Genomic DNA, 26,417 nt, shown 5'->3' with positions numbered 1-26,417 from the left:
TCCTTTTTGCCTTTATATGCTTGAGGGTTTAGGCACTGATTTATGAAGTGGCCACTCTCCTTGCAATTCCAACATGTAATATTTTTCCTAATCTTCGACTGACCCTCTTCCTTTTTTTGATCTTCCTCTATTGTTACCACCCACGTGCTCTACACACTGCCAAATCATTGATCAATGTAGCACATGGTTTCAGGTATGTTTATTAATTATTTAAGGAAATTAAGAAAGTAGGTTTCGGGATGAAGTTAAATTCGCGACGTAAGTGTTGGTCACAACACGTGTCAACTGTGTTGGGTGCCAAGCTCCCCATGTGGTGATTACTTGAAGGCTTACCCCTTTTATGACATGTGGATTTTATAAGCCTTGTGACTTATGGGTTATAACACCTCTATATATAAATAGTAGAGTCATATTCATTGTATAGTTGAGAGCTTCCACTTTGTATAGCCTTAATTGTTGTAGAGAGTAGATTAGTTTGCATGAGTATTGTAGATGAGCAAACACATGCTTCTACAAATTTGGTTCCACATTTATCTATACAATTGTGCTTAAACATTACATATTTCTTGTCGGTTATGCACTTCTACATATTTCGCATGTCAAACCCAAATTTATTGTCCTCACAATTGGTATGAGAGTCAAATCATCAAGATTCAAGTGATTAGTTCATGGAATGGTTCTTGTTTTGACAACATTCATAAGATTCCATATTTTTTGGCGAGTCTCTTAATTATTTGAAATCGTGTTAATATTTCATTATCGTTTTCCGGTTTGATCTATTTCGCTTCAAGCAAAATTTTTTGATCCAAATCTTTCCGTCTAACCCAATATTGAATTGATCATTTTGATCCAATTTTATTCGTACAAAATATCGATCCATATTTTTGATCTTTTACTGTTTACCGATCCGTTTTTTTGGTCCAAATGTTTTCATATGTTCACTGTTCATTCGATCCACATTCAAGCCTATATTCGTTATTGATTCTTCACTATTCATCGAATCACACAATTTGAGACCAAAATTTAATCAACTATTGTTCATTCAAGCCGAATTCACAAGATTAATTAAATTTTGAGCCCAATTTCATTCCAATTGATCTTTTGTTGGATTTGATTTATCCTGTCCCGTCTATTTGCTGCGTTTCTTTCCATTTGATTAATGATATCTGTATTCTCGATTATACGATTATCAATGTTCAAAACGCTTTTGGGTGATCACTTGATTCATATGCTTCTATTCATCGGTCTTAATTCACGAAAAGTTCACTTTATTTGAGCTGATTTATCTTTCTCACGATTGAGTATCATCAATTGAATACACGAAATTCTCGTTGGATCATAAATCATGCACATCAATTGCATGTATTCTCATTATTACGACACGCATATGAATCTCGTAAGTTATAAAATTGTTCTCCACATCTGATTGTTATCGTTCTTCCGTAAAATTGTTTCATGACATTTTGGTTATTCATTTACACGTCATTCAATCAGTGAACTGAAGTTCATGAAATTGATTTGTCATCGTATTTGTCTCTTGGATTGAGAATCGATTTTACATTTGGTTTGACCGTTTCTTCCTTATCGTGAACAAATCATATCAATCAAAGATTATTTTGGAGATTAATGATGGTTAATTGTTGGTGTTGGTAAACATTTGATGAATTTGGTGAAGAAATGTGAAGAGCGTGAGATGAATTTAATTGAGATTGGTTTGATCTGAAAATTTGAAGGGAAATTGAAATTTTGTTGTTTGTCTGAAGTTTTTCTGGTAAAAAATTCAAAGGGATTGAATTCATGTGGAATGAAATTCTAAACGAAGCTACCTGTCAATTGGATTTGAATGGTCAAACTATAAAAGTCAAAATTGGAAATTTTGATTTGATTTCAACAACTGTATTCGAGCATAGAAGAATCAATATTGCTTTCGATGTTTGCTGGAACTTGAATTTGGTTGAGCAACTCAGATGTTGAAGTGTATGTTTGTTGAAAACGACCACATTGTTGAAATCGAGAAGTCGAAATGGTATTACAAGATTCGAGCCTTGTTTTTCCAACTGATTTCAACATGGCCATCTATATATAATCTATATTTAAGAGAAGTTGTAGTGCTTTCAATGTCAATCAGTCAAAAATACAGAAAACATGATTAGGGCATTCGAAAGACCATCAGGGTATACCAAGCACGAGCCGGTTTGTGGTTTACGTGGACCATGACCACGATCGTGCACACCATCCTGGCCGGTCGTGGTCGACCGTGGTCATGGTATTTCGTGTTCCCAATGACGAAGTGAAACAGCCAATCGTATTTCTTTTGTTTCTTTTTGAACGGTCAATTTTTTTTTATTATTTTTTTTCAAAAACTTATTACATATATAAATAAAATTCCCACACTTCTACTTATATATTTCATTAAATTTCACTCTCATTCTAAAGAAAAAAAAAACATGGAAGATTTGTAAGTGTTAAAATTTTTTGACTCGGATGATGACGAAGAATTTATCTCGACCTTCTTCAATCTTGTACAACACATTCACGATGAAGAAAGTTCGAATGTTGCTAGTACAAGGGCGGTCGTCAATCGTGATCGTCAAGCCGCACACGACTTATTGGTACGTGATTACTTCGCCGATAACTATCTTTACAATGAAGACGCATTCGAACGTCGTTTCCATATAAATAAGGCGATATTTTTACGTATTAGTAACGCTTTAGAAGCTCGTTATGATTTTTTTCTAACAAAAACCCGACACTAGAGGAATAATGAGTTTTAGTAGTATACAAAAGTGTGCGGTTGCGCTTAGGTATTTGGGATACGGTATAACATTTGATGCATCTGACAAATACTTAAAAGTATCCGAGAGAACTGCAATTGATTGTGTAGGTTTTGCGCATGTGTATATGAGGTTTTTCATCAACAATATTTGTGTAAACCAACTTCATGTGATATTGAGAGATTATATTCGGCTCATGAAGAGAGACATGGATTTTTGGGTATGCTTGACAGTCTAGATTGTACGCGTGTGACTTGGGAAAAATGTCCAAATGCATGGTGTGGTCAATTCACTCGAGGAGATATAAGTGAACCAAGTATAATCCTAGAAGTTGTCGCATCTCAGGATTCATGGATATGACATTCTTTTTTTGGAGTTGCGGGGCCTAACAACGACATTAACGTTCTTGGTCAGTCTCCACTTTTTAACGATCTTTGGACCAGCAAAGCACCTGATATGATGTTCACAGTGAACGAACATTCGTACAAATACGGTTACTATCTTGGTGATGAGATATATCTGGATTATTCTACAATTATGAAGACATATTCAGTTCCCCAAAGTGAAAAGATAAAGTTGTTCACAAAGAGACAGGAATCAGCGATGAAGGATATCGAGAGGGCATTCAGAGTCCTCAAGCAGACGTGACGTGTAGTGAAATACGCTACACGACTTTGGGATAATGATAGAATCAAACGAATGGTCCTAGCATGTGTTATAATGCATAATATGATCATTTAAGATCGGGGTCGAACGATTTGCACGTATGATCCGGATGACTTCGTCGTCCCGCTTGAAGAGTTCGTACCAGGAACGAATGAATTTTTTTTCACGAGTTGTTGAAATTAATAACAACGAAACGTGTTTCAATCTTCGAGAAGATGTCGTAGATCATTTGTACGAACTCAATATGAACGAAGATTAGTTTTTTTTTTTTAATTAGGTTATTTAAGTAATGTAGTTTGAAGTTGTATTTTTATTTTTAATGTTTTTTTTTAAGTTTTTGTATTTTAATTAATGTAATTTGGTACTTTAAATTAATGAAAATTAGTATTTAAAAAATATATGATTTTTATGTATTTTTTATTTAAATTTAATTAAAAAAATGAGGTAGAGTGGTGTGTTTGGTGGTAGGTATCTCATGGTTAGTGGTAGGGAATGTGGTGCTGATGTGATGCCCACCACTATAGTGGTTAGTGGTGGGTATAACAGATGACCTAAAGGTTGTTCGATAATAGCACTTCGACGTTGGAATGTCATCGAGATTTTTTTTCTTTTTTCTTTTCAATATTGGATAATTTTGATGTCGAAAATCTATCTCAATGGGGAAATGGTTTGATATCAAAATCAAGATTTCGATGGAGAAGGATTTACGAGTCGAAGGGATACCTCAGAGAATTTTTTGGTGCTTGTATCACAGTTGTTGCATTTGTATATGGGGAGATAAAAGGGGGAAAGATGATAGTAATGTTATAAATTTGGTCCGCCAATCTTTTAGAGAATTGACAAATTTGGATTCATAATAAAAAAAAACACTTACCAAAAGGCTTCTAGCCTAACGGTATATGTCACACCGCAAAACCGAAACGGCAGAAACGTTCTGGAGTGGATGACGTCATGTCAAGTATCACAACATATGCAATATAGTAATCAAGTACAACAACCATTGCATTAATAGTAATAGTTTTACATAAGTTACATTTCATAGAGACATCAAAGTAATACATAACTAATATAGACGCAGCTCGATTCTAGGCTGACTTCGCAAAAGCTCCCGGGGTGTACCTGTCTATCGCTGACCTAAAAATACAAGTTATTTTGAGAGCGAGTATCAGCATTTTTATAATTGCTGGTGAGTTCATAAGTATTTAGTGTCATTTGTGTAAGTAAGCATTTTTATTCAAAATAACTTTATGAAAAGTAATAGTTTAGAGTCTAAGGTGTATTAGCGTCCTTTGCAGAAAATCCTATATTTTCTAAATAAAAGCAGTCTTCTACCAAGACTCGACAGAGTTATGTTTTAAAGAGTAATATTCCCCAAAATACTATCATTATCAGAAGACGGTATTTACTTTAAAGGAATAATGAGAAAATCATAAGTAAAACACCAGGGGGAAAAATAACATATGCCTCAGCAGTAATACTGCTGATTAAGGCAAAAGAAATCATAAACTCCATGAGAATATCGAATGAAAGATACGCCTGACTCAGTCTAACAAAAGGAAGCACAGACTCCAGACAGTATCGAATGAACGATACAGCTAGCAAAGTCTAAAACAAGATAATACAGACTCCAGACAGTGTCAAATGAACGACACAGCTAGCAAAGTCTAAGACAAGGAAATACAGACTCCAGACAGTGTCAAATGAACGACACAGCTAGCAAAGTCTAAAACAAGGAAATACAGACTCCAGATAGTGTCAAATGAACGACACAGCTAACAAAGTCTAAAACAAGGAAATACAGACTCCAGACAGTGTCAAATGAACGACACAACTAGCAAAGTCTAAAACAAGAAAATACAGTGATAAATCGTGTTACCTTAAGTCCATGAATTATAAGGTAAACATGGAGATACTCGTAACTATACTGATTGACAGTAGAGAACTTGACGCCCTGCAAGCGTCGGAATGAATGTGACATTTGTCACCCCTTGGCTTGGTAGGCCGGGGACTGTAGCTAGCAGTCAGGGTGTGGGAGTGTCAGTCCCGTATAGATCTATACACACAATGCCCGTTCTCCCTACAGGAGACTCTGGCTACCAACTCGACAACGGGGAGATCCGTGTCTTGAAGATGTATCTCGTATTCTGAATTCTATTGTAAGTACTGGAATAATGATATAGACTCACGAATGCACTGACTCCTTTGGAATTCTCGTACTAGAAAGAGTAAATAAAGTCTCCTAACTATTCCTATAATAGTTACTAGTGTCTCTGGTCTATGAACGGTGACTGGAAGGATGCCCTTGCTACCCAAGGGAAATGAACTGGTTGATAGAAACCTTTTATGTCTATACATGTATATATAATATATAACTAATGTTTGAATGACCTTCGGACGGATAACCGATACCCACGAGACCACATCCCAACGAGGAAAAGGAAATAGGGCGAACTAGCCTTTCTAAGTCTTTCAAACATTATTTATATAACTATACAAATACAGGCATGCATTTAACGAAAGATCTATGAATGATGAATGAAAGAATGCCCTTGCTACCCAAGGGAAGTGAACGGTTCGATGAAAACCTTTATGTCTATACATGTATACATGATATACAACTAATGTTTAAATGACCTTCGGACGGATAACCGATACCCACCAGACCACATCCCAACGAGGAAAAGAAAATAGGGCGAACTAGCCTTCCTAAGTCTTTTAAACCTTATTTATATAACTATACAAATACAGGCATGCATTTAATGAGATAAAAGCATAGAAGAAAACTTTGATGAAAACTTTGGAAAAACCTTTACACATAAGAAATTTATGACTTGATGTCAGTTTGTAAAACAAGTTTTGAAAATCTTGGAAATCCTTTGAAAAACCTTTCATAACAGCTTTGGAAATGATTTTTATAAAACAGACTAAGTGAAGAAAACCTTTGGAAAACTTTTAACAAGAGTTGCGAAAATCTATTTTTGCTATACAGTTATTAATCACATGTTATTTATCTAATAACTGTATAGATCAACTTGTATTCCCTCATATAAAAGCAGTTAAAACCATTTAAAAAGGTTAATTCAAGGGTATGAACTCACATGCTGTAAGTGGATCGGATGGAGGTGCCGGTTGGGTGCTCGGTGTCAAGTAAAGACTTGAACACGTTTAGTGACCTATTAACATATGATGACATATGTTTACATATAATTAGTAATTATAATACCAATTAAACACGTATAAGCATCCTAGTGTGTGGAAAACACTTTGGTCAAGTGCTAGGAGGCTAGTGGGTTGAAATAAGGGGGTGTATGGCCTAGTTAGGGAGTTTACTCTTCAAGAGTAAACTCTTTATGGAGTTTTCGGCCATAAGACCATATCCCCATGAGTTTACAGCCATAAATTCATGGGTGGTGTGCTCTTGGATGCAAATAGGTCTTATATCACTTGTAGGGTTAGGCTAGGTTCACTTTTAGGGCTTAAGAAGGGTTTAAGGCTCCAAATAGACCATTTAAGGGAGTTCACGGCTGTAAACCTAGAGTTTACGGCCGTAAACTCTCACTTGGTCATTTCCTTTATGAATTAAGGTCTTAAATGCAAGAATATAGGGTTCTATGTATTATTCCAAGTCAAATGGGGAAGTTAGGGCATCATTTGGCTTCAATATGGGAGTTTACGGCCCATGGACCAAACCTTGGGGGGTTTACTGCCGTAAAATCCTAGGTCCTTGGTTTCTTTGATGTTTAAATCCCCTACTTCATTTGTGGTTGATTCTAGAGATTTACTCAAGCCTTAGGAGGTGTTTAAGGGCAAATTTAACACCTTAAAAGGTGTTCACGACCCATGAAGAGGGGTTTACGGTCCAAGAGTGTTCTTGGGCCGTAAACTCATGTTTACTCTCCATATGATAAGGTTTTGGTGTTCTAAGCTCATATGTGTAAGTCCACAAGTCGTATCTAAGCCCTAGGAGTGTTTTAGAAGGGTTTTGGGGCTTCAAAACCCCACTTATAGGTGTTTGCGGTCCAAGAGTGTTCTTGGGCCGTAAACACATGATTTTGTGGCTTTTGGATGATTTAAACACGAATTTGCATGCATATCAAGCTACACAACAAGATAGGATAGATTACTTACGATTATGGAGCTCGAAAGAGGCCTTTTTGGATCGAAATCGGCTTGTAGAGAGAGAGTAGAGAGAGGGTGGAAAGTTTCCAAATGGAGTCTACTCACCCTTATATAGGGTTTGATTTTGTGGCTCGGTGGAAATCTACCCGATACTGACGTTAAACGGGGCTTTTGGTCGCACCCGATTAAATGGTCACAATTTGACTTGGTTGAAACTAAAAATTTTCAAGGGAATATTGAGGGTGTTTCTAATTTGTTTCAACCCTTATGAAGTCATAATAAAGTCCTAATTTAATTAACCTATTCCAAAAGGTTAACGGACAGTTTAATAACGCGAGGCTTATTAACGGAAAAAAAGGTTAAAATGACGGAATAAATTTTGGGTTGTCACAGTATACGGTGTTGTCCTTCCTCTTTGAGATTGAGGGTTCAAGTCTTGTACTAGACATAAGTGGAATTTAGGATTAGTTTAAAAGTAGAGTAGATTTGTCGTTTCAAAAAATAAAAATATAAAAATAAAACCTATGCAACTTTTGGCTTTCTTCCACGATATGTAGCATCAAGATTATTCCACTTGTCAAGGGGGAGAATAGAAACATTTTACCCATTCGCGCACATTCTCATGACCAATTAAAAGGTTATGATACTATTTTGATCACATTTATCAAAGTGGCAATTTTTGGTGAAGCTCAAAATTTTTTTATTGAAGTCAAGTTTTGTTGGTGTCTCGATAAGCATATTGGAAATGATTTATTGCAATGATTACGAGTGTTATTGTTTTGATTTCGGTTCTTCTCAATTGATTTTAATTGAGAATCAACATTTTGGTGGGTTTCATGACATCTTTGGGTGTTCATATTTTGGGCGAAAAATCTTCATAGTTGAATCTTGAAGACCAATGTCACATTCAGAAGGAGTTATTATTGTTTATGAAATTATTCAGATTTGAGATTTCGAAGTGAGTTTTCATGATGGTCTTGGATTTCATGATTTTTTGGGATGTGCTTTTGGTGCTCAAGGATGAGAGTTTCCTTTGGAGATTTGGATTGTAATGTCTCACATCCTAGAACCCAGATTAGAAGACTGTAGAAGAGTTGAAATTTTCTTAATCACTTTTACATTCATATCACGATTCGAGGTCTTGTTCGCTAGTTGCTCATTTTGAACTGGAAGAGTTGAAAGATATCTATTTGTCTCAGTTGAAATCCCTTTACGAGGTATTGAACGAATGAGATGATTGAATGATCCCAAGTATGAAATTGAAAGTATACGTTGGAGGTCCACTTGAGAATACATAGCTATACATAATAATTATGGGAGAACTAAACTACTTGGCAATTACATGTCCACACATTGTGTTTTGATGAGTGTTGTAATTCAGTATATGTCATCTCTTTAAACTTCACATTGGTGTTACACTGTTACTAATATTCTGAAGTTCCTAAATGGCATTCTTGGTCATGGAATCCTATATCAAAATCATGGTTATGATGTAACGTCCCAAAAATCAGAGTAAAAGTTTCATTTTTCCAAAACAACCCCAATTTAATAATTGTTTACAAAAATGTTGTTTCAAAAGTATAGTTCGTAAATCATAGTATCCCAAAATCCAATAACATAAAACCCGAAGGATGTGCATGATCACACCTTTGCTTTTCCCAATCATCTAAAGTACCTCAAACAATTAACAAACAACTGTAAGCACGAAGCTTACTGAGTTCCCCCAATGTACCACAACCCAAACATATAACATATACAATCATGCATGTTGGGTCCAATCAGTCACCAGACTGGAATACCCATGGGTCCACAACCTCCTAGTTGGATTACCCTGTCCCACAACCTCCCGGTTGGATTGCCCTAAAGATCGCACACTGGGTCCATAACCTCCTAGTTGGATTACCCTAGCCCACAACCTCCCGGTTGGATTGCCCTGAAGATTGCATACTAGGTCCACAACCTCTCGGTTGGATTACCCTGGTCCACAACCTCCTGGTTGGATTGCCCTAAAGATCACATACTGGGTCCACAATCTCCTGGTTGGATTACCCCAGCCCACAACCTCCCGGTTGGATTGCCCCGAGTTTGTTGACTGCCCGCACAAAGCAGTACAGTCTCAACCCAACCATACTATGTCGACATATACATAACAAATAACATATATACAACAACTAATCACATAACCAGTCAATAGACTAACATGCAAATCTACAGATCACTACTGCATATTGCATCCTATATACTAGGATACCGATCTAACAGATCACTACCACATAACATCATCCACAATACTAGGATACATAATCTAGTGGGCCGACATTGGTGCCTTCGACCCATGAGTGTAGTGAGGAAAACTCACTTAAATGAAGAAACCTGAGAAACACTACAACACGCTACCTGCTACACGACTTGCTCATGCGGATCCACTAACACAGAAACTAGATAAAATCTTAATCACTAGTCAAAACCCTCAAGTTTGACCTAAAGTTAAACTTGGTAAAAAAGTCAACGGTCAACGGAGTCAACAAAAGTCAAAGTCCAAGGCCGCTTGAGTACGCCTTGCGTACTCAACTTACGCCCTACGTACATGGGACGACTTAGTACGCATAGCATATGAAAATTACGCCCATCATACTCGAGATGGTTCCTTCCTTTCCATTGAGCACTTTATCTCTTAAGACCTTTTGTTCAGAGCTAAGATCTAAGTCTAAATGATGCCCTAAATCATAAAGTTTCCAAGTTTATGATGTTGTATGGCTAGAAATGGTCCAAATCCAAAACCATAACTTATCATAACATTCTAAACTTCATAATACATGCATAGATAGAAGAACAACTCCAAGATCATATTTTTATGACTTACCCTCTTATACACCTGAAAATGCACGTCACAAGACTAGGAAGAACGCACATCCAAATGGACCAATTCATGGGACAAAAAGGACATAACTTTAACCATTAAACTAGATCTATCAATGGAGGCATAAAGGTACAAACTTTATACCTTATAGAGATAAATGAGGGAGGAGAACTTCTAGATCCAATGTTGCTTCAAGCTTCTAAGCACAATCCCTACCTTCCTCTTCCTTCAAAGGCACACAAGAACACCTTCTTTTGATCACAAAGCTCCAACTAGGTTTAGGGTTTCACTGGAGAACATTTAAGGGGCGGAGGTTAAGAATGGAAAGGTTTTGAGTGAGTTAAGGAACTTAAATAGGGCTCCAAGCCCCCCAAATTAGAGTTTGGCACCTGAGTGCCTACGCCCTACATATTCCTAGTACTCCCAAAGTACTAGGTTAACCCTTCATGATCACTCCAAGCTAGTACGCCCAACGTACACCCTGTACGCCCAACGTACTAGGCTTTACCCAAAAACCTCCTAACTTCCGAAGGCCATAACTTCTTCGTTCTAACTCCAAATTCGACGATCCTTATATCCTCGGAAAGGTTTTGAGGATCTTTAGAACCCTATCTAATTATTTTTGGCTTAAAAACAAATCTAACTAAAATCCTTAATTAAAATAAAAGGCCTGAAGCATTACTTTTACCATTTTGCCCTTGGGCTACAAAACACTAACCGAACTCTTGGATCACATAATCTACATTATCCACCTCCTACTGGGTTAAACCCTCTTTTTAACCAAAGCCCGAAGCCTTATGATACTCGATTTTCGAGTCTTAGTCACGGATTATGAAATGACTCGAAACAGGATGTTACAACTCTCCCCCACTTAAACTAGATTTTTGTCCTAGAAATCTGTCTCAATTATGATTTCTAAAAAACACCCAAATATTCCATAAACTCCCTCTAATCATTTTGAAATCAAGGCATCTTATAAATAAAATTCGAGAGACCACTTGGAGATCCCCAACTGCCAACAGGCAACCCAATAACTTGGAAATGATCAAACACAATAATTTTCTTTCTCTCCTTAATTGCATGACCCAACTTCCAGAGAAACCACACAAAACCAAAACTCTCAATACTACAACCACAAACCATCCTCATCACTATACTTCCCCAAATCGGGAAACCATCTGTATGTTCTCAGAAACCTTACCCTAAGACTGATGATTATCCATTGTCAAACCTACTCCTAGTCCCTGACTAGAGACACCACCAAAACGTGTTGAAAGGATAATCAAAACATTCTGATTGCGAATTCCACCCAAAAACTTTAAATATACTCTTGACTTCCTGACAAGTCATCACCAACCCGCTGCCCCCACAGGCATAAGGATGGTCATTCCAAGAATTCACACATTGCATTGAAATCCATCATCATCTAAGGTGTTCCTCCACCTGACAAATAACTCGAGATTTTAGAACCAACTCCTCATACTAGAAACCAAACTCCTAATAGATAGCCCACAAGAAGATGGGGTCAACCATAATCTATATAACTTTTCCAGACCACATGATCCAAACCAGCTGGTCACTGAGTCTCCTGACTCCCAAGAACAACACACTGTCATCCAACCATGCCAATAAGACTAACGATCTGAGACCTAAGAGTCTCAACCAAATGATTATCGGGTCTAAAGGTACTCAACTATCAACCCACTGTCATATAGAAAATCCATTAAACATTCCTTTCGACGCTAACCAAAGACAACCTAGGACATACCCTTTTATCACACACAATTCCTTGCATAAGATAGGTTGTTACCAACGCAAAATCATACGGAAATGTGGTCACACCCAACCGAAGAATGAGATAGGCGGTTGTACTCTTGCTCCAACTCCAGGGCTACAACCAATTAAGAACCGTACAATTGAATTCGGACCAGGTGTTCTCATGATATCTTACTCAGTCCATATACACCTCCCTATTACCATATTTGATAAGCTACCACAATACACATTCCCAAATGGAAGCACATAACCATCTCTAGATCTACTTCATTCCTTCTTCCTCACAACCTTACCCAAAGGTGAAGTGTCAGTAGATCTTGATGTGCACGAAAGTACCCACTAATTTTATAATTTATAACCTAACTAACTAACTAACTAAAATGCACCTAGGCAGTGTACCTAGTCAAATTATATAATAGTTTGGTAAGCCGGGTGTCGATCACAGGGAACGGTGTTGACTAATTAATTTATTTACTACTAAACTAACATAATTACTAATGAGCTAAAAAGGGTTTTTTATCTGATTTTACAAGATCAGACTAACTTAATTATGTGACAAAAACTCAATCAATAAACAAAACACTTCTGTTAGCTCGAATCCGCTTTCACTCAATGGTTATACATTAGCTAAGACTATTACTGTTGGTTACCAATTAAAGAAGTATTAGCAATTTAGTTCTAAATCTACTAATTATTAATCAATTCATGTAAATCTATGTATGGTCACACAATAGTTAACACAAAATCAATTATTAAATAAGATTGGAGCCATGAAAGATTGATTAATCAAACACAATTACAGTCATAATATGAGTTCTCTAACACATCTTAATTCAATGATTCAATTACTTATCTAAGATTGGTTTAATCTTAGCTCTAATAAACTAGTGTTCACTATATTATTAGGTATTCAAATTCATGCAGATTTGTGTTCACTAACTACATAGAACAAGAATTTAAAGCAATCAAATGATTAATTAAAGCATGCTAGGTAAAATCAATCAACACAAGTGTATCACCAACAAGTAAAGTCATGTCTAATGCATTAAAACCATGAGTTCCAGCTTCATCTAGCTAACAGAAGCAACTAGATTTAGCTGGACATACTAACAGCTAAACAAACAAAAACTATAATCAAAGACATGTTTAAGTGTACCAATCTATAAACCAAACTATAAACTTCTGTGCCTCGGCCTCGGTTGTGGTTCAGGTTGGTCGGTCGATTGCTCATCGCCATCATCATTATCATTCAGAATCCCCCAATGTGTTCCATAATTCTTGACCACCTTCATTGTCTCTAAATACCCCATAGTAAACTCGTTCCCCTCCATACATGTCAAAGAACGAGTGATGCCGGGAACAATGAGGCCATAACACTGGGCCAAACGCGTAACAAAGTGCCCTCCACAAATGGGGCTCCCGGGACGGGCACTCGTTGCATACTCCGCCAAGTAGCGGGCCAAGAAATACGGAATGTTAGAGCACACGCCCGACTGTAAAATGCACCACAAAAAGAACAAATTGACCTTAGTAACCTTATCACCATGGCGTTTGTGGTGAATAGAAAATGTGATAAGGAGATGGATAAGGCGATCTATTGGTGATTTGATGCTACTTTCAGGAGATACACCAGAATTGAACACACCGGCCGCAATATTTCTCCAAACCTCCGGTCCTGAGACCCCATTCGCATAACCACGCGTGGCCTCCCTCAAAAATAAAACAAACTCATGAGTTATGGTCTCATGAGCCTCGTACAACCCCATTCTTCGTGAAAACTCCACCAAACCGCACTCCCTATATTCCCCTCCTAGACGAAAAACCAAAGCTTGCGGGAAAGTAGGATCTTGGACATTCTCATGGAATGTCACCGTTGAAAAGAATTCCACACATAGCTCTTTATAAACCCGTTTTTGGATTGCAAAAAAATTGTACCACCCCTTGCATGTGAACGAAAATCCATTCCCCAAAAATATCTTAGTAAGATATTGGGACATCCGATCCACCAGCCCAACCTCCCTCAACCGTGCCCACTAAATAGTGGGGGCAATAACAAACTCTCGGTTGTAAAGCCATCCCAACCGATTGTTCCATCGCGTATATATATATATATATATATATATATATATATATATATATCCCAGGGTGTAGTTTTTGGAAAGTTGTAAAATGGATGTAAACCCGCTACTCCAGTTGGAATCTCTCTTCTGGGAGTCATTTATGCAAAAACAACAACAAACATATCCAAAAGAAACAACCCAACAAATTAGAAATTAACATAACTGAAGTTGTCCAGTTCCATGAATTCGTAACTCAGCAACCACAATCGCTAAAATCAAGAGGCAAATCAGGTCACAATGTTAATGGGGTTTACTCCTATACTAATCCCAAGCACAAAGCATCAACATTCCAAGGCTATTACGGGAATTTTAGGGAATAATTTCGACATTTCATTTAGGTAACAAATCCTAACCCTAAGTTCAACTATTATAGAAGAATTAAACTTAATAATTCAGAATCATTACCTTAGATTGAAGTATTAGGTAAGAAAAAACGAAATTTGAGTGTTTGTCGGCCAAAATCGGAGCAAGGGGGACCAGATCTCTTGCTTCACTTCGTGTGGAATAAACAAAGGGGGTCAAACTAATTCTTTATCCTTTAATCTGTGGTCCCAAGAAGTTTATTGTTCACATCGTGAGTCCTTAAGGATTCACGTCGTGAGTTCTGTCTGGGCTTAATGTTGGGTCATGCATTTGTCATCAAAAAGGGATTAGTCTTGGGCCAATTAGTTTGATAGAAAATGGGCTGATATGCATCAATGATATATTATCCGGTTTATTCAGAACTCACATCGTGAATCATCAACTGTTCAGGTCGTGAATCCTGCATGATTTTTTTATTAAGTCAAGTTTGTCTATTAACGAAATTCTTAATTATCACCACTTCATTTTTAGGGACCCCACATTCAATGTTTAATTATGAATAAAGCGAGTTGGATGATATGATCTAAGTTTCTAAGACTAAAATGCAAAAACTAAAAAGAAAAGAAAAAAATTGCAAACCAAACTCGGGTTGCCTCCCGAGAAGCGCTTCTTTTTCTTAGATTCATGAGCCGGACTCCTTGCCTCCTACGTTGAGTCCACCACCAAGATCTTTTGTTCCTTGAAACGCCTCTTGTAAGCTTGAACTCGTCTTTTGTACGCCTTTTTTGAATTTTCCTTTTTTGCTTTGACCTCGTCTTCATCAAGCTTGCGTTTGGTCCCTTTAGTCTCTTCCTTACACTCCATAGCATTCTTCTCTTCTTTCACCACTGGATTTGTTACTTTTGAAGTAACCTCCTCTTCATCACTTGTCATCTCATCATCTTCCTTGCTCACCCAAGAAGTTGGACTCATGTAGGTAATGACTTTAACTAAAAATGGAATAGACGCTCTTGGTTTTGTTCTTTTAACTTGTTGAATTGTTTTGGTTTCTTCTTCCATGAGCTTCTCTAATTCTTCAAGTTCATTGTCTTCATCAATGTTGAAAACCTCTTCTTCAGCATGATTCCCTTGAGAGCCATCTTCTATCCCAAAAATTTCCTTTTCATTACCAACCCTCAAGGTGAGCGACTCTCGAATATCAACAAGAGCTCCATCAGTGTTTAGTAGCGGGCGACCAAGAATAATCGGTACATTGGGATCTTCTTTCATATCCAATACCACAAAGTCTATTGGAAAAATGAATTCCCAATTTTTACTAAAATATCTTCCACAATGCCCAAGGGCTCTGTCACTGAACGGTTCGCCATGTGAATAGTCATCTTTGTAGCCTTCAACTTCTGAATATTTAATTTTTCATAGAACGAGTAAGGCATCAAATTTATGCTAGCCCCAGAATCGGCTAAAGCATAAACCTTCATGTTATTCCCAAAATCACATGGAAGAGTGAGTCGTCCAGGATCCCCCATCTTCTTAGGTATTTCCCCCAACATAGACTTTGAGCTTTGATCACTTAGGATCACTTTAGAATTCTCCTTTAATTGCTGACGAGTGTCTAATAAATCTTGTAAGAATTTAGCATATTCTGGAACTTTTGCAAGTGAATCAATAAAAGGAGTATTAATAGGAACACCCTTCAATTGCTTGATAAACTCCAGATGTTCTCTCTCCAGCGGACTGATATTAGCTCTAGATAGGAATGACAAAGGTGGTTCATAAACTGGAATAAAGATTGAGTTTTCTTTTCAGGATTTTTCGGGCTGTTGTGGCTCCACTTCTAAGGCTTCTAGGAACTCAGAAATTTCCTCTTCTTCAATATCTATGGCCATCACATGAGATTGACTTTTGTTTTCAGGGTTTTTCGGGAACATCTTCTCATTAACCAAAGTGGTAAGTTGACCAAGTTGTACTTCAAGATTATTGATGTGCACGAAAGTACCCACTAATTTTATAATTTATAACCTAACTAACTAACTAACTAAAATGCACCTAGGCAGTGTACCCTTTGTGTGAATGGGTCTAAGGCCATAATGCCGGCCCATGTAGTTATGAGTAGAGGGCCCGGGGGTTAGCCCTAGGCACAACATGCTAGTATGATATTCAGGACGAGGTCCAGTGGTAGCAGGCAGGTACCCAAGGAATGGTTTATGTGATAGTTTATACTTGTTGTCTGTGTGATGCTTGTATGTGCCTGGTAGGGAGGTGAGTGTGGGCGAGGTCCCGTAACTCACCAATAACAGAGTGTGGATGGTGTTCCACATCTCATTAGCAACAGATCGGGGGGGGGGGGGGAGGAGGACCAAGTTAGGAAAAGAGTGACTGTGGGATGGGCCCGTATCTCACAATCAGTAGGAGCATGGACGGGGTTCCATGAATCATCAGTAGAAGGGCAGGGGCGAGGCCCAGGATAGGCGAGGCCTTAGGACAGGATCAATCATATGTCTTTAGCTTATGTGTTGTGATATGTTTATGTGATATTATTAGTTGGCAGGCAAGGCCCTGTGACAGGCGAGGCCAAAGTGAAATAGATCTGTATCCGAGCGGGGCTCGAAGCCAGGCGGGGCCTGGAGCGGCGGGGCCGTTGTATCGGGCGAGGCCCTAGGTAGGGGGTGAGGCCCAGGATAGCGAGCGTGGCCCAGTATGTGCAGTATGTGGTTATGCATGGTATGTGGTAGGGTGGGGAACTCACTAAGATTCGTGCTTACGAACATGTGTTTTGGAAATTAATACTCTGATTATGTTTTGGAATGATGACTTTGCTTTAAGTAATGTTTTATTAAAAGAAATTTTTGGTCTTAAATTTTGGGACATTACAAGTTGGTATCAGAGCCTTGGTTTGAGGGATTCAGACATGCTCTCGGGTGTATCTGAACTCAAACTGAAGAATTGGTATAGAGGTTTTCAAAATGAACATACAGATTGTTAAAAGAGAGTTTTGAGAAAGAAAACAGTTTTAGAAAAGCAAAAAGACTTCAGCAAGAAAAGAACTTTGATAAGAGAATAGGGTGTGGTGCATGCAATCAGCCGAGCTCAAGTAAGTACCCCAAAATACCCATACAAGTTTATGTTTTGATTATCAGTTAATAGAACAGCATGCTAGATTAGGACTAAGGATCTAGGGAGGATGCCTTATGTGCCTGTTATATGTGCTTTGAGTTGCATGATAGTGCTGACTAGATAGTAGTAGGATAGCCTGTTTAGGTTATGCCTGAGTTTATGAGTTTGTGTTGCATGCTAGTACATATTCTTTGTATGATTTTATGATTGCTTGAGTATGTTACGGTTAGATTTTTCCCCTTGTCTGAATGTTGCTTGCTTTGTGCATTGTGGGATTCTGAGTGATGGGAGTTAGCCATTAGGTGATTACGTCACGTCACATGTGATCAGGGTTGAATAATCTCAGAGTACTGGATTTGGTCCTACTGCGCAGCTCTTCTTTGAGTCCAATCGTTTTAGGGACGAGTCTTTTACTCGAAGGATTATTTGAGCCTCGTCACATGTGATGGTATTCAGGTGATGGCTAACTGGCATCACGAGGAGGCCTTCAGCAGCTGAGGACTGGTTTGAGTTGAGTCAGAGGTATCCCTATGGCAAGCGTAGGACGAGGTAGTGTTGGGAGCAGTAGTAGTGGAAAAGGGACCTGGTAGAGTCAAAGCAGTTCTTGAGGAAAGTACGAATAGATGTGGAAGGTAGTATGGGCCCGTACTACTGAAAGCAGAGGATCCGTACTCGATTCGGGAAAGGCGGAGACAAGACCGGGAACCTGGTAGTGCGTGTGTTTGGTCTCGCAGCAGTGATGAGTATTCTGATAGTGGTTGTGTTATATGTTCCAGCATGGTGATGTTACGAGAGAGACCAGTGGGTGGATCAGGTGCCGGAGAGGGATCAGGCTCGGGTTCAGGAGCCGAGCAGCTCGAGGAGCGAATGAGGGAGTTGATATCAGCTGAGGTTACGCGTAGCATACTAGACCAGACTCCTGTGATCTTTGGCACGGTCAAGGAGGGAATACTGGAGATCTTGGATGAGAGGCTGGGAGCCTTCCGTACCGAGATGATGGCATTGATGGGAGCGCATACTTTGACATTTCGAGAGTTTAGGGCTTGCGGGGTACCAGATTATCATGGGGATAAGGACCCCATCGCTAGCAGTAGATGGTTGGCTGATGTTGCCAACGCATTCCGTACGAGCCGGTGTCCCGAGGGGGACAAGGTCAGACTCGCTTCCTGTCTTCTGAAGGACAGAGCGAGGGATTGGTGGGAAGAGATTGGTCATGATTTGGGTGATGATGTCACGTTGGACGCGATGACATGGGGTGATTTTTCCGTAAGGTTCAGGACGGAATTTTCGCCAATTATTGAGGTGTCGCAGTTGGCACGGGAGTTTTAGGATTTGACGCAGACAACTGAGACTGTGGCGGAGATCACCGCCAAGTTCAGGGAGAGGGCTCTTCTTGTACCACAGTATGTCGTGGATGAGGAGATGAAGAAGACCCGATACCACGAGATGTTGACGGCTGACATCAGGGAGTTCGTGAGCAGGTCTGGCTGTAAGACACTGGAAGATATAATCTCTCGGGCTCGAGAGAGGGAGATTGACTTGGAGCAGATTCGGAAGAGGAAGCCAGATGAGGTTCAGGTAGCCTCAGGCTCGGGCAAAAGGCCCAAGGGATTGGATTCAAGATCGAGGGATTATCAGGACCGCAACCGATGCGGGAAGTGTGGCAGGGCACACGGGGGCGCGTGCAGGAGTGGTAGCGGTGGTGAGTCTGGCTGCTTCAAGTGTGGTCGGATTGGTCATTTTAGCAGGGATTGTACTGTTACCACCACACAGGGATCAGACTTGATATGTTTTCACTGCAATCAGCGGGGCCACAAGAAGGCCCAGTGCCCCAGTTTGTTTTCGGCAGGACGGGTGATGGCACCTGGCCCTGCAACTTTGAGGATCACAGACGGTCGTCAGGGCTGTGCGGAGGCGCCTGCGGTAGGAGGAAGGGATTTTTTAGATGACTACCTTGGAGACAAGAGCAGCATTGGACGTTGCAGGTATGCGATTTCCGTTTTCAGTTCTTTTATTTGTGCATGATTATATTGTTATGGTTCTGCATCATTATCGGTATGAGTATTTTATGTTGTGCTGCTTGCTTGTGATCGAGTTATATGCCATCTGCATACCTTGGATATTGGAATAGTAGTTAAGGGATGGGTTCTATTGGAGAAGGTTACTTAGGGTGCAGTAATTGTAGCATGCCTTGGAGGGACTTGGTATGTCTCATTAGTTCAGAGTCGTATAGCGTTAGAAATGGATTGGTTAGATCCCTAGCTATGGTAAGCTTGGGGTTCCTCAGCAGGTTGATTATGGAATGGTAGCGAGGATTGGGATTTCTTTTCGAGCATTGAGCAGTAAGGGTTAAGCAGGATCGAAGTGGGGGAGAATCCTCAGAGCATGCAAGGGTAAGAGCACGCAGGTCCAGAATGAGTACGCGATCTCTGAGAAGGAAAAGAAGTAGTACAACGTTCGATGGATTGAGGAGTTCAGGGTTAGGAGTTTGAAAAACTCCCCCTCAGCCAGTGCATGTATTGGTGATGGTTAGTATGTGGTTGGGAATTCAGGTTGGAGGATCGCCTGTAGGACTCGAGTGAGTCAGAAGGAAGATCTTGAGAACTGAAAGCATGGGGTGCTTTCATATTAGCAGTCAGCAGTGGAAAGTGTTGTCAGACTACGGGACAGCCGTAGCATTCACTAGCAGACGGTGATAGAAGGTGTTGTAAGACTGTGGGCAAGCCGTAGCATTCCATAGTAGCTTCGTTGGCGGAGTTAGGGCGAGGCTAATATCTCATAATGATCAGATAGGGATCAGGAATGGGTAGTGGATGAGAATGATAGGGAGTTTGCCTGTATAGCCCTAGAGAGGTGAGACCTTAGGAGAGGCCGCTCCAGGATATAGTTGGGTGTGACTCGAGGGTGAGGCCCGTATGAGAGTAGCAGTATAGGTGAGACCTGAGAACAGGGTTGCTCGGTAGTATGGTTGGGTGAGACCCGTGGGCGAGACCCGTGCGAGAGTAGTTAGACAAGTGTGACTAGAAGGGTAGAGGCGGGTGAGACCCGTGGGCGGGGCCCGTGAGATTTAGCAGCACAGTTGGGACCTAGTAGGGATCTTAGTGTCTGGATAGGGATTGAGGATCCCAGGATTGTAGTGCCTGAATGGAAGAATAGATTGAGCAGTTATAGGTAGGCAAAGTGTCTTCGAAAGTCTCTGGGAGCGACTAGGAGTTGTGTTGGGACTAGCGATCGGTGGGAGCCGGTAATCCAGATATTGATAGATTGGCAGGGACAAGGGCGGTCTCCGTTCCTCCAGTAGTTAGATGAGGAATGGCAAAATTTTCAATAGCAATGCGGGTAAGTAGTCTATGGTGGAATTCAGTTTGTTGATCGTGGGGTGCTCGACACCAAATTATAGAAGGAGGAAATGCCTAGTGGATACTGGCGAAAATGACCCGTAATGGAAGTAGCGGGAGTAATGGATTTGGTGAAGATAGGGTCTTCACAGTGGCAGAGGAAGTAGTTGGTTATGGAAGGTTGCCCTGGAAAGGGTGGAAATCGCACAAGGAAAGAGGGGGTGAGCCCTTATGGATTCGGCTGCAGTACTCGGAGAGTACCAGAAGGATTGTCGGTTCAGTAAGTTGCGTTTCCAAATGTTCAGGGTCAGGGTTGACCCGAGATGATTATCCGCAAGGATTATTGTTAGTCGGAATGACCGAGCGGATGGCCAGTGAAGGTAGGTAGCTGGTGTTGGAAAAATTGGTGGGGTATTGTAGGCAGATTGCAGGCGGCTTGCCATGGCAAACTTCGAGGACGAAGTTTAGTTTAAGTGGGGGAGAGTTGTAACACCCAAAGTCTGGAAGGCCAAGAAAGGAAAGGAAACGCCAATTTTAAGGGACGACTCGGCGAGTCCAAAGAGGAACTCGGCGAGTCCGAGCGGGATCCGGGTCAAGGAGTAAGTGACCGACTCGGCGAGTCGGCCAAGGAGACTCGGCGAGTCTGGTCTGTGCGAGGAAAACCCTAAATTTAGGACTTGGAGCCTATTTAAGCGCCTCATTCTCTTCCCTAGGGTTCCTTTACTACCTCTCTAACCCAGAACACCAAACCCTAGCCTCCATATCCATTTATTGAGCCAATTGTTGCCTTGAAGAGTGCATTAAAGCTTGGAGAAGGAAGAAGGATCTTGGAGGTGCAAGAAGAGGCTATAGATCTGGGATTGGGAAGATATTTCTGAACATTTGGAGGTAATAATCTACTTCTTGGACTCTTTTGCACTTAGATCTATGTGTGAGTTTTGGGGCTTTTTAGCCATGATGGTATCCATTTGAGTTAGAAGCCAGATCTGAAGTTTCTAATTCGGATCTAAGCATATTATGGTCTTGAGAAGCATAAAGTACATGCCCTTGAGTTGATTATGGTGCCTCTTTGCCTTAAACCCTAGTTTGTGGTGTATTTTGCCTAGATTTCCTTCTCTACACGTAAAGTTTGCAACTTTATGTGAGGAACAGGCTTGGGAAGGGTAGATCTGCAGTTTGGAGTCCATGCATGATTCAAAAGTCCTCTGCATGTATAGAGATCTGAATGGTCTCGGCGAGTCCTTTGAGTGGACTCAGCGAGTAGCATGAAGATTTGGAGGAACTCGACGAGTGGGATGAACAGTTCGTCAAGTCAAATGAAGTTGGGCAGGAACTCGGTGAGTTGGAAGAACAACTCGGCGAGTCCATTGAAGGTTGTCTTGGACTCGACGAGTCTGTTCTTGGACTCGGCGAGTCATGTCACGAAACCCGCAAACCCTTCGAGTTGAGACTCGAAACAGTGAGTCGAGTGGAGACTTGGTGAGTTGGACAGGCCAGGACTCGGAAATCGGTAGACTCAGCGAGTAATGGATTGACTCGGTGAATCGAGTCGCGAATGGAAGGACTCTGAACATATGAAATCGGCGAGTCAGTAGGGTGACTCGGCGAGTAGGTTTGACCTGGAAGGTTGACTTTGACCAGGACTTTGACTTTGACCAGAGTTGACTAGGTTGTTTCTCGGGGGTCAGTTAGACTCAGTGTTGCATTGATATTGGTAGCTCGGGGAGCGAGGGGAGCAGGAGTTCAGAGAGTTGCCGGGCAGCAGCTAGTGGGATCATCAGCAAGTTCAGCCAGTGCAGGTGAGTTTCCCTTTGTGTGAATGGGTCTAAGGCCACAATGCCACCCCATGTAGTTATGAGTAGAGGGCCCGGGGGTTAGCCCTAGGCACAACATGCTAGTATGATATTCAGGACGAGGTCCAGTGGTAGTGGGCAGGTGCCCAAGGAATGGTTTATGTGATAGTTTATACTTGTTGTTTGTGTGATGCTTGTATGTGCCTGGTAGGGAGGTGAGTGTGGGCGAGGTCCCGTAACTCTCCAATAACAGAGTGTGGATGGTGTTCCACATCTCATTAGCAGCAGATCAGGGGGGAGGCCTAAGTTAGGAAAAGAGTGAGTGTGGAGTTGTCTTGTAACAATCTCCGATAGAAGACTTTGTAATATCATTGGCAATAGTCTTTGAGACTTTGGTGCAGTGACATTACGAAAGGATAGTTGCATAGAATGTTAGAATCTAGCATATTCTATAAGTAGCAAGAATTTGATATTCTTTAACGGATTTGGAGTTGTGAAATGAGAAGGATTGGAAATGTGTTCAATGTGATCTATTTCACAAAGTAAGAACCATAGGTAAACATTGTGTGCATGCTAGGAGCATGAGACAAGTGTTGGAATTCAAGCAAGAAGTTGATTACCCGAAACGACAAATAATGAGTAATCAATATGGTGATAAATAAAAGGTGTTTTATTTATACTCAAAGGTTTGAGGCCATATGGGATTAGTATTATTCTTGTGTTTCACTTTGCATGTTTTGACTTCCAGAATAATTGAATTTATTAAGAATAATCGAATTATTCAAACGGGCCATAGTCGTTCATATGTTGGAAGTAGATATGAATGAAGACTGTCGTGAATTGGTGTGTGGAATGTCTAGAAAAGTATTAGACATAAGCAAATGTTTGCTGCAACGTTCATGAGTGCTTATGAATGTGATTTGAGCATTGGATTAGACCCACGCTCACTTGGATCACTCCATGGATTGTATCACGAGTGATTGGTGAGACGATAACATCTTATATTCTTGAAACCGAGATGTGTGAGTTGTATCTTGCAAATCGGTTACACATTGATAATATGTAAAGGCACCAGTAACTTGGTGTTATAAAACATATTGTTTTGTGTGATTCGGTGCGTGAGTACAAGCAAGCATTGTATCAAAGTTTATCCGTTCCTTTTATCCAAAGTAGGATAAAAGCGATATCTTTGGGCCCCTCGATGGTTTAGTGATGACAAACGTAAATGCTCGGTCGGGCTAGGGCTAATTTGATTTGTTCAATTAGTCAGTCGTCATAAATCAGAAATCGAGATAGAGTACAAAGAGAATGATTTGAAATCGTTTCTCATATGATATCTAGAATGGAGGAATATATGATCCCTTATCTTAAGGACACGCGTATTTGATATGATCAGAGTTGACAACGGCTTTGGAAAGCTACGATTGCAGATCGGGATCCGAAGTCGTACGCAGAATAGTTGTTAGACTTATCCAAGTGGGAGACTGTTGGATTAGTGTCTAAGTCCATAACTATTTTGGTATGTACTTGACCCGGTGGTGCATGGTCCTTTTGGGTTGCCTTCACCAAAGCAACTTGATTGGAGAAATGAATAAAGAGAGAGAGGATAATATGATTTATTAATATGTTATAAGAATAATATATTAAAGGAGAAATCATATTTGTTTAATTAATATTGGTCAATAATTAATTGAGAATTAATTTTGTGATCAAGTGTAATTAATTAAACTAGAGGGGCTGATTTGTAATTATGTGATAGTTACAAAATAAGGTAAGAATTATCTTATAAGTATGGTGGACGAATTTAAGGTTGGAAAGCCTTAGAATTCGAGTATGATAAGGATTCAAGGATTATCTTATTGGTTGCTTAATGGATAATCAACTAGATAAGGATAATGACTGAAACCCTATCTCTACACCTATATAAACAACCCCAAGGTCATGAATTCGTGTATCCCTTCCCAAGAAGTCCTAGATACGAATTCTAACCTCCCTCCTCTCTCTTTATACCTTCTCCACTTGCTTATGGTGTTTGTGAGCCATTAGAGGAGTGACACTTGTGACTCTCTGCTTTCCAAGGTCAATTCAAGGAGGAATTGGATTGTTATTGCTATATAACAATCAAGGTATGTTCTTAAACCTATTTACATGTGAATTCTGATTTCCATATGCTAGTATTAGGGTTCAAAGTCTTGGATTCAAAGTATGTACAATAGAGAAACCTAGATCCGAGCTTTAGGGTTTGTATGAGTACATAGGATGTCTTATGACCAAAACCCATCAATTCAGGACGAGGTCCAGTGGTAGTGGGCAGGTGCCCAAGGAATGGTTTATGTGATAGTTTATACTTGTTGTTTGTGTGATGCTTGTATGTGCCTGGTAGGGAGGTGAGTGTGGGCGAGGTCCCGTAACTCACCAATAACAGAGTGTGGATGGTGTTCCACATCTCATTAGCAGCAGATCAGGGGGGAGGCCTAAGTTAGGAAAAGAGTGAGTGTGGGATGGGCCCGTATCTCACAATCAGTAGGAGCATGGACGGGGTTCCATGAATCATCAGTAGCAGGGCAGGGGCGAGGCCCAGGATAGGCGAGGCCTTAGGACAGGATCAGTCGTATGTGTTTAGCTTATGTGTTGTGATATGTTTATGTGATATTATTTGTTGGCGGGCGAGGCCCTGTGACAGGCAAGGCCTAAGTGAAACAGATCTGTATCCGAGCGGGGCTCGAAGCCAGGTGGGGCCTAAAGTGGCGGGGTCGTTGTATCGAGCGAGGTCCGAGGTAGGGGGCGAGGCCCAGGATAGAGGGTGTGGCCCAGTATGTGCAGTATGTGGTTATGCATGGTATGTGGTAGGGTGGGGAACTCACTAAGCTTCATGATTATGGTTTTCAGTTTTACTTTCAGGTACTTCCGGTAGCGGAGGGAAGAGCTCAGAATGATCGCATGGCACACACCATAGATTAGACAGCCTGGGAATGTTTACTCTGATAACGAACATTTGTTTTGGAAATTAATACTCTGATTATGTTTTGGAATGATGACTTTGCTTTAAGTAATGTTTTATTAAAAGAAATTTTGGGTCTTAAATTTTGGGACGTTACAAGTTGGTATCAGAGCCTTGGTTTGAGGGATTCGGACATGCTCTCGGGTGTGTCTGAACTCAAACTGAGGAATTGGTATAGAGGTTTTCAAAATGAACAGACGGATTGTTAAAAGAGAGTTTTGAGAAAGAAAACAGTTTTAGAAAAGCAAAAAGAATTCAGAAAGAAAAGAACTTTGATAAGAGAATAGGGTGTGGTGCATGCAATCAGCCGAGCTCAAGTAAGTACCCCAAAATACCCATACAAGTTTATGTTTTGATTATCAGTTAATAGAACAACATGCTAGATTAGGACTAAGGATCTAGGGAGGATGCCTTATGTGCCGGTTTTATGTGCTTTGAGCTGCATGATAGTGCTGACTAGATAGTAGTAGGATAGCCTGTTTAGGTTATGCCTGAGTTTATGAATTTGTGTTGCATGCTAGTACAGATTCTTGGTATGATTTTATGATTGCTT

This window comes from Lactuca serriola, chromosome 6 (assembly GCF_051521515.1).
Source record: "Lactuca serriola cultivar US96UC23 chromosome 6, Lser_US96UC23_V15, whole genome shotgun sequence".
In the NCBI taxonomy this organism is placed as follows: domain Eukaryota; kingdom Viridiplantae; phylum Streptophyta; class Magnoliopsida; order Asterales; family Asteraceae; genus Lactuca; species Lactuca serriola.
Note: the sequence above shows the minus strand (reverse complement) of the source record.